General features: G+C 36.3%; 1 long non-coding RNA gene across 1 annotated transcript; it reads right to left on the bottom strand.

Annotated features, from left to right (window-relative positions):
* Window positions 1–5,069: 5,069 nt before the first annotated feature.
* Window positions 5,070–6,469, bottom strand: LOC311303088. The gene is made up of 3 exons (XR_014629708.1): window positions 6,253–6,469; window positions 5,281–5,356; window positions 5,070–5,180 (listed from the first exon to the last, which is right to left on the bottom strand). It is a non-coding gene; the product is annotated as an uncharacterized lncRNA (long non-coding RNA).
* Window positions 6,470–7,431: the final 962 nt, after the last annotated feature.

Genomic DNA, 7,431 nt, shown 5'->3' with positions numbered 1-7,431 from the left:
ACAATTTATGTTATATGAATTTATGTTTCAATATGTGGTATGGTCAGGTTTGTATACCTCAAATTAAAACCCAGTGATGTCCACAGATCTAATGGTAACAAAATAAAAGCGAAACTAAGATTATGCCCTGCATCATGAAGAAGAAGAAAAACGTTTATTTTGTGTTACATGATATAAATACCTATTGGTGTTGCCTACCGTATAGGCTATATACCGAACAGTGCTAATTCAGGTTAAGAATACACTGTGACAAGAGCCAAAAATAAAATAAATAAATAATAAAATAAAATATTAATAACAATAATGATTATGATGACGCATGCAAAACAGAGAGAAAAGACTAAATTGTATTAGAATAATTACACAATACCACTGTTACCAGTCAAATTAAATCATTAAACGAAAATCCATCTTTGCAGTGCATAGGTGACACAGAAGTGGCATCAGATCTGGCATTCATATATTTTCACCGCATTTACAATTGCATAAATAAAGCTATGAGATCGTTCAAATTAGAAATCAGAAATCAGGACCAAAAAAAAAAAAAAAAAAAATATATATATATATATATATATAGCCTACTTTTAATATATGTCCAAATAGAAACTGTTTATTTAAAATTGTAATAATATATCACAGTACTGTTGTTTCAACCCGTTCTCATCAATCTGCGTATAAGGTTGCAACCCGTTCTCATCAATCTGCGTATAAATAACACGACTTTACACTTTCAAATTGCGTGCAATGCATACGCCAAAGTCCAATTTTGCGTGCATATGATACGCCAATCCTTCCCATTAACTTCGATGGAGAGCAGATGCGTCTAAATACCACGCATCACCTTCAACTGCAATGACGTCACCAGCGAGGCTCAGTTCGACCAGTTTGCCTGCACCTGATGCGCGTACCGTTACACCTTCAAACAGGTAAGTAAGGGAACTAAACCTTTTTTTCTTTCTTTTTTTTTATGAGATCACGGTGTTAACTGTATTATTTTAATTATTTCAGTGTTTCTGTGGCCATGTGTCAAAATGGCAGCGTAATGCGTTAAAATTAGTTGTTAGTGGAACCGTGGGCTGCTCTGTTAGCACAGATGGTATCCTACCATTGACATTAGCCTAAGCTAACTTCTACTGTATGCCTGTTGCAGTTTGAAATACATTAAAAAAAACGTTTTTAATCATGTTTTGACATGGCTGATGACAGCACTACAAAACAACAGACTGAATTAGTGTTTGCTAACGGTTTTAGCTAAAGTGGTTAGCCTAAGCCTACGGGACCCCCCAGGGGTCAATAATATTGTGGACTAATCAGTGCGCATGGACTTCTAAACCGGATTTATTCCCAAATTGTGGGCAACAGGGACTGGGTGGGTGGGAGGGAGGGAGGGAGGGAGGTGTTTCTCTAACGCAAGATCCAGGAGGCGGGGTTGGATCCAGATCCAACTCCTCCCACCTTACATATACCTAAACCTACCAATCTACCAATCTCTACCCCCTGGATCTCGTGTACTGCAGTGAGGTGCTACTGGGAACCTCCGGGAGACTTGGGATGTCTGCCATTGTGTCATTCCCACTATTTCACAATAGTTATTGGGTAACATTACTGTCACACAACCTTATCTGTCCTCAAGAATATGGAAGTTCCATTAATTAGAGAAGGTAGTAGTAAGCCAATGCTTCCAAAGTATTACTTAGTGCATTGCTTCAATTTCTACATGGATGTAGTACTGTTATAATGCTAATAATTACACATTTTTGCCAAAAATGTACACATTAATATTACAAAAGTTACTTGTCATTTCCATAAAATAAGTTACTTTGTGATATTACCCTATAATGTGTGTTGTGAAAAGTGCTACCCATACTCACTTTGTATCACACACTTAGCCTACTTTACTTTGCAGTTCAATATCATTAACATCAATTGGAATACTTAAGTTTATATGCAGTTTGTCTGATGTGTTCTATGTCACCCATCCCTAGGTCCAACACAATTTATCCATGGTGGACAATAAAGACAAATTTATGTCGTTTTTTATCTTTATAGCGACATTGGAAAGGCATAGGATATGCTCACATCAATCCCTCCCACAGAATTAAATATTTTGTTACGTGGCATGTCGATAATTATAATTTATTTTTGTTTTGTTTGTAGTGAAAATGCCAGGTGGATCAACTCTTCGACAGTGCACCCATTGCCTGGAAAAGATAAATTGTGCCAATAGAAGATGCACCAAGGTAAATAATGTACAATAGGCTATTGAACTGTCTAACTGCTAACCCCCATTTTCATGCATTAAAGCCAGAGTCATTAAGTCCAAATTAAAATAAACTTTATTGGCATTAAATATCTCAGTATTTGTTTCCCATGCAATAGAGTGACAATAAAACAGGAGTTTGCAGTGGAGACATTAAGTTCATCATACAAAAGACAGAAAGAGTTTTTTTTGTTACTCTATAAATTTGCATCACAGTAGGTATTTTTCAAAATGTTACATTTCCCACCTGATGGAAAGGTACCTGCTGTTATTGAAATTTTGACTATTGGTTCCTTTAAATAACATCCTCTTACAAGGCTACATATTTGACATTGAATCTGTCTATTACAGACAGTACTTAGTATTGCGGTGAATCTCAACTGTGGTCACTCAGTTCTTTTAGATTATCCATATTTTAAGAAAATGGCAAAATCTCCACTAGCGCATATCATAATGACAACTTAAAGGGATAGTTCACCCAAAAATAAACATTGTCATTGTTTACTCACCCTCAAAGTTGTTCCAAACCTGGATGAGTTTCTTTCTTCTGCTGAACACAAATGAAGATATTTTAAAGAATGTTGGTAATCAAACAGTTGAAGCACCCATTGACTTCCATTGTAGGAAAAAAAAATACAATGGAAGTCAATGGGTGCTTCAACTGTTTGATTACCAACATTCTTTAAAATATCTTCATTTGTGTTCAGCAGAAGAAAGAAACTCATCCAGGTTTGGAACAACTTTGAGGGTCAAAATTGTCATTTTTGGGTGAACTATCCCTTTAAGTTATAATGTCTGTGGCCAGATAATGGACATTCGTATTTTCCATTAAAATATGGATGCATATCTAACTAGGTTTTAGCATTATGCCTTTTGATATTATTAAAATGTGACGGTGCATTGACTCAGCTGCATATTTAGTCTGTCTGTTCAATGAATTGCATAAACTTGATATCCAAGTTATTATTTAGGCCCTTGTAAATAGAGGGCTAGAAAATCAGCATTGCTTGATCAACTGGACCCCAGTTTAGATTATTTATTTTTTTAATTCCCGTGAGTCATGCCGCTCTCTCTTGTCTCTCTCCCTTACTCAGTGTGGGAAGCTGCTGGACATGAAGCCCAGGCAGACGGCCCGTATGAAAGGATTCCGGGCCAGAGCCAAGGAATGGGCACAAAAAGTCAAAAAGTCCCGCAATCAGGCAAAGATTTTTGACAACAGTGCCCTGCTGGTAATACAATTTTTGTCTTTCTCTTTTGGTCAGGCATTTCAGGTTCCTGTCAACATTACAGAAATATAGAATTGTATTTACATTGTGCAAGGAAGCAGCAACTATGGTAATAATGTCATGCAGTTATGTGTCATGATGTCATCAACCCAACTGCATTTGCAATATTTCAGATAATAATGAGCTAGTCCATATATAAATATTAAAACAATACACAGAATTTAGCCCTGCCTATAACTTGTATTCATTCAGCCCCAGTATCCAAGGCCACTTTACACTAAGAGGTTTTTCTTTTGGTTCACTGCACTGTAACAAAAAAAAAAAACTGTGAAATGTAAGCCAGCACAGGGTGCCGAACGTTTACCATTAATTAATGAAAATATTGGTTAAAGATCGTTAAAAAAGAAATGGTCAATGACTGCCAGAAGCGTTTGCGAAACAAAAACTGTAAAATTAAGGTAAAATATCCTAATTCATAAGTGTTTTACAAAAAACAGTTATTTTACAGGTAGTTCCAAGATGATTATTGTGAAACATTCTCTATAAAATGTAAATCTCTTGCAGTTAACAATTAGCTAGCAACAGCACCTATGAATGAACTGATATAACTATCATTCCATCAGCAACTACAGGACAAATCAGTTATTTCCTGTAAAATTTGGATTTTTTTTTACAGTGTGGTCATGCAGTAGAGTAGGTTAAGACACTTGCTGATGCAGGGGCAGTACAGAATCTTTTAGAGAGAAAGTTTGATTTCTTACAGGAAAAGATACATTTGCATATGCCTCAGTTACTCCAGAAAGGACATTCACCCTTATAAAAACTAGGGGTGTAACAATATATCGTGTCACAATATATCGCAATACAAAAATGCAACAATATGTATCGTGGATAGTGACAATATGTATTGTGTATAGTTAGTGTTAGTCAGAACTTCATGAAACTACTATATAATGTTGAATATAATATATAGTCATGTTGACAGGGCTTGATGCACTAAATTGTGGTAACTTTAATATTTGAGGCATGTTAGGGGACTGTGGAAAAAGCATTTAGAAAAGGAACATCGTTAGATGACTAGGCTAGTTACTAAACATAGCAAAAGTGCAGGTATAATGAGGTTTCCTTTTTACGCAACTCCTTGTTTTCATTTGAAGCATACCATAGTATGAAAAGTGTTTTTAAAGTAGTTTTTCTACTTACCAGGATCTTGGTAGCTAGTACATGAAGCTGTGATGGTGGAACTAGCACATGAAGATGTACTGGCACCAACTGTTTGGAAGTAAAAATAACATAAACCACATTAGAATTCTTATTAGAGTACAATTCTTTCAAACTCTTTGCCAGATGTACAAAAATAAAAGCTGAAACCTTTGGCAAATTTGCAACATGGAAACTATCAAACCTATGTATTTGGCATTATAATGTCATTTACATTATGAATGTGCAAGCATACAGAATATTGAGTAACAACAGCATTATCAAACCAGCACCTACTCTAAATCACACATCATCACTCTCCATTTTAAGTATTTGACATAAATTTGATAAGATGTACACTAACCAGCAGATGAACCTTTTTTCCTCCGCTTGCTGGTGGTCACACGCTGCCCATCACGGTCCCTCTTCCACCAGGTCACTTTAGATTGTCCTGTGACTTCAGCCTTCTGAGTTTGAAACTCTGTGTTACGTTTCTTTATGCGCATGTAATGAAAAGTAGATGGGTGAAACATAGGCATTAACTAACTGGAGTTAATTAATTACACATTTGTGTATAACAAGAATGAAACTTGCCTGTATCTCTTCAACAAATGCATCCCCGAGCTGAAGAACAGCTTCTAGTTTGTTCTTATTTCCTCTTGACATTGTGCTTAAACAGAAAATAAAGGTGTCAGTTAGATCTGAGATAACTTGCTGACTACTATAATTGAATGGAAAGTTTGGACCACATCAGTGATATGAGGGTAAAGGTTCATTTTTTTAATTTTCCGGTAGAGGATACTAGTGGTGTCTGACTATTTGCAGGAGAATGCAGATTTTCATTACAACCTTGGGTTGTAACTATAATGATATTTATGTATTCAATTGTTTATTTTACCAAGGCTACAATTGCACACAAAGGGTCTAGTCAAAGGGTCTATTCTAAATCTTGCTTAATTTTCCTTTACATTAATCATTTGATGCTTTTATCTAATGCCACTTACAAATGAAGAGAGCAATAGAAGCAACCAAACCAACAATGTGCAGTTTAGGTAAAATGCACTATATATGATTACATTAGAAATCAAATATCTTGGGGATAGGAGTCTAATCCAACCCTACAGTATCATGCATCTGCAAGCAACTAGTAATGTCTGCGCGTGCCTGAATTATTCCATGCGCACTAATTAATCCACATTATTGACCCCTAGGGGGTCCCGTAGGCTAAGGCTAACCATGCCACTTTAGCTAAAAACGTTAGCAAACACTAATTCAGTCTGTTGCTTTTTAGTGCTGTCATCAGCCATGTCAAAACATGATTAAAAACTGTTTTTTATTTATTTCAAACTGCAACAGGCATACAGTAGAAGTTAGCTTAGGCTAATGTCAATGGTAGGATACCATCTGTGCTAACGGAGCAGCCCACGGTTCCACTAACAACTCATTTTAACGCATTACGCTGCCATTTTGACACATGACCCCATGTAACAGAAACACTGAAATAATTAAAATAATACAGTTAACACCGTAATCTCATTACAAAAAAGGACTGCTGCCCTTACTTACCTGTTTGAAGGTGTAACGGTTACGGTACGCGCATCAGGTGCAGGCGAACTGAGCCTCGCTGGTGACGTCATTGCAGTTGAAGGTGATGCGTGGTATTTAGACGCATCTGCTCTCCATCGAAGTTAATGGGAAGGATTGGCGTATCATATGCACGCAAAATTGGATTTTGGCGTATGCATTGCACGCAATTTGAAAGTGTAAAGTCGTGTTATTTATACGCAGACTGATGAGAACGGGTTGGTTGTTTATACTATATTTTAATCAAATAAATGCAGGCTGGGTGAGCATAAGAGACTTATTTCAAAAACATTTTAAAATCCAACTGACACACACACACACACACACACACACGTTTCAAGTTTCGAAAAATACAACAACAAACAGTAAAATTGTACAATATTATAAGAATTGAATTTATAATTATATAGGATTAGGCTTGTAACGGTTCACAAAATTGGCGGTTCGAACCGCTGTCTGTTGCATTGAGACTCTGGTATGGCTTTATTTTGAAATTCTCGTCAGCAAAATAGAGGGAAAACAAACAATATTGACAATATTGTTTATAAAATGTAACTCACAATGTTAATTTAGTGTTAATTTAACTGTTCCGTTCCGTTCGCCTTACATACTTAATAATCGTGGCGTAAACATTACGTACGCCAATAGCAGCGCTTAGAAATCGTGACGTACGCCAATAGCAGCTGCAAAGCAGAAGCTTTGTGGGAAATACAGACTGTTTTAACGAATAAACGTACAATTTGTGTTCTTGTCGTGTTTAACACGACCTCGTCGCGAGTATACCCAACGTGAGAAATCGCAGCTTGAATAAACAGTCACCGTCGAAGAGAAACACAGGTCGTGTCTGCCCTATAAATACAACTCGTGCGCTTTCTATATTTGTCGTTGAGAGCGAGCAGGCTCTTTTTTTATTTTTTTTTAACATTTCTCTTTTATTTAAATTGCTGTTTTCAACATTGATAATTACAATCAATGCTTTTTGACCATTATTCATATATCATATTAGAATGATTTCTGAAGGATCACGTGACACTGAAGACCCAAGTAGCCTAATGATGCTGGAAATGCAGCTTTGATCACACAATTCAATGACAATTTTATATTCGTCTTGAACCGTTATTGGCTTTCGGCTCGGTCCTGCCGACCAAAATTTAGATAGCA

This window comes from Rutilus rutilus, assembly GCF_951802725.1.
Source record: "Rutilus rutilus genome assembly, chromosome: 13".
In the NCBI taxonomy this organism is placed as follows: Eukaryota; Metazoa; Chordata; class Actinopteri; order Cypriniformes; family Leuciscidae; genus Rutilus; species Rutilus rutilus.
The sequence above is the reverse complement of the archived record's forward strand: the minus strand, read 5'-3'. Positions and strand labels throughout refer to the sequence as shown.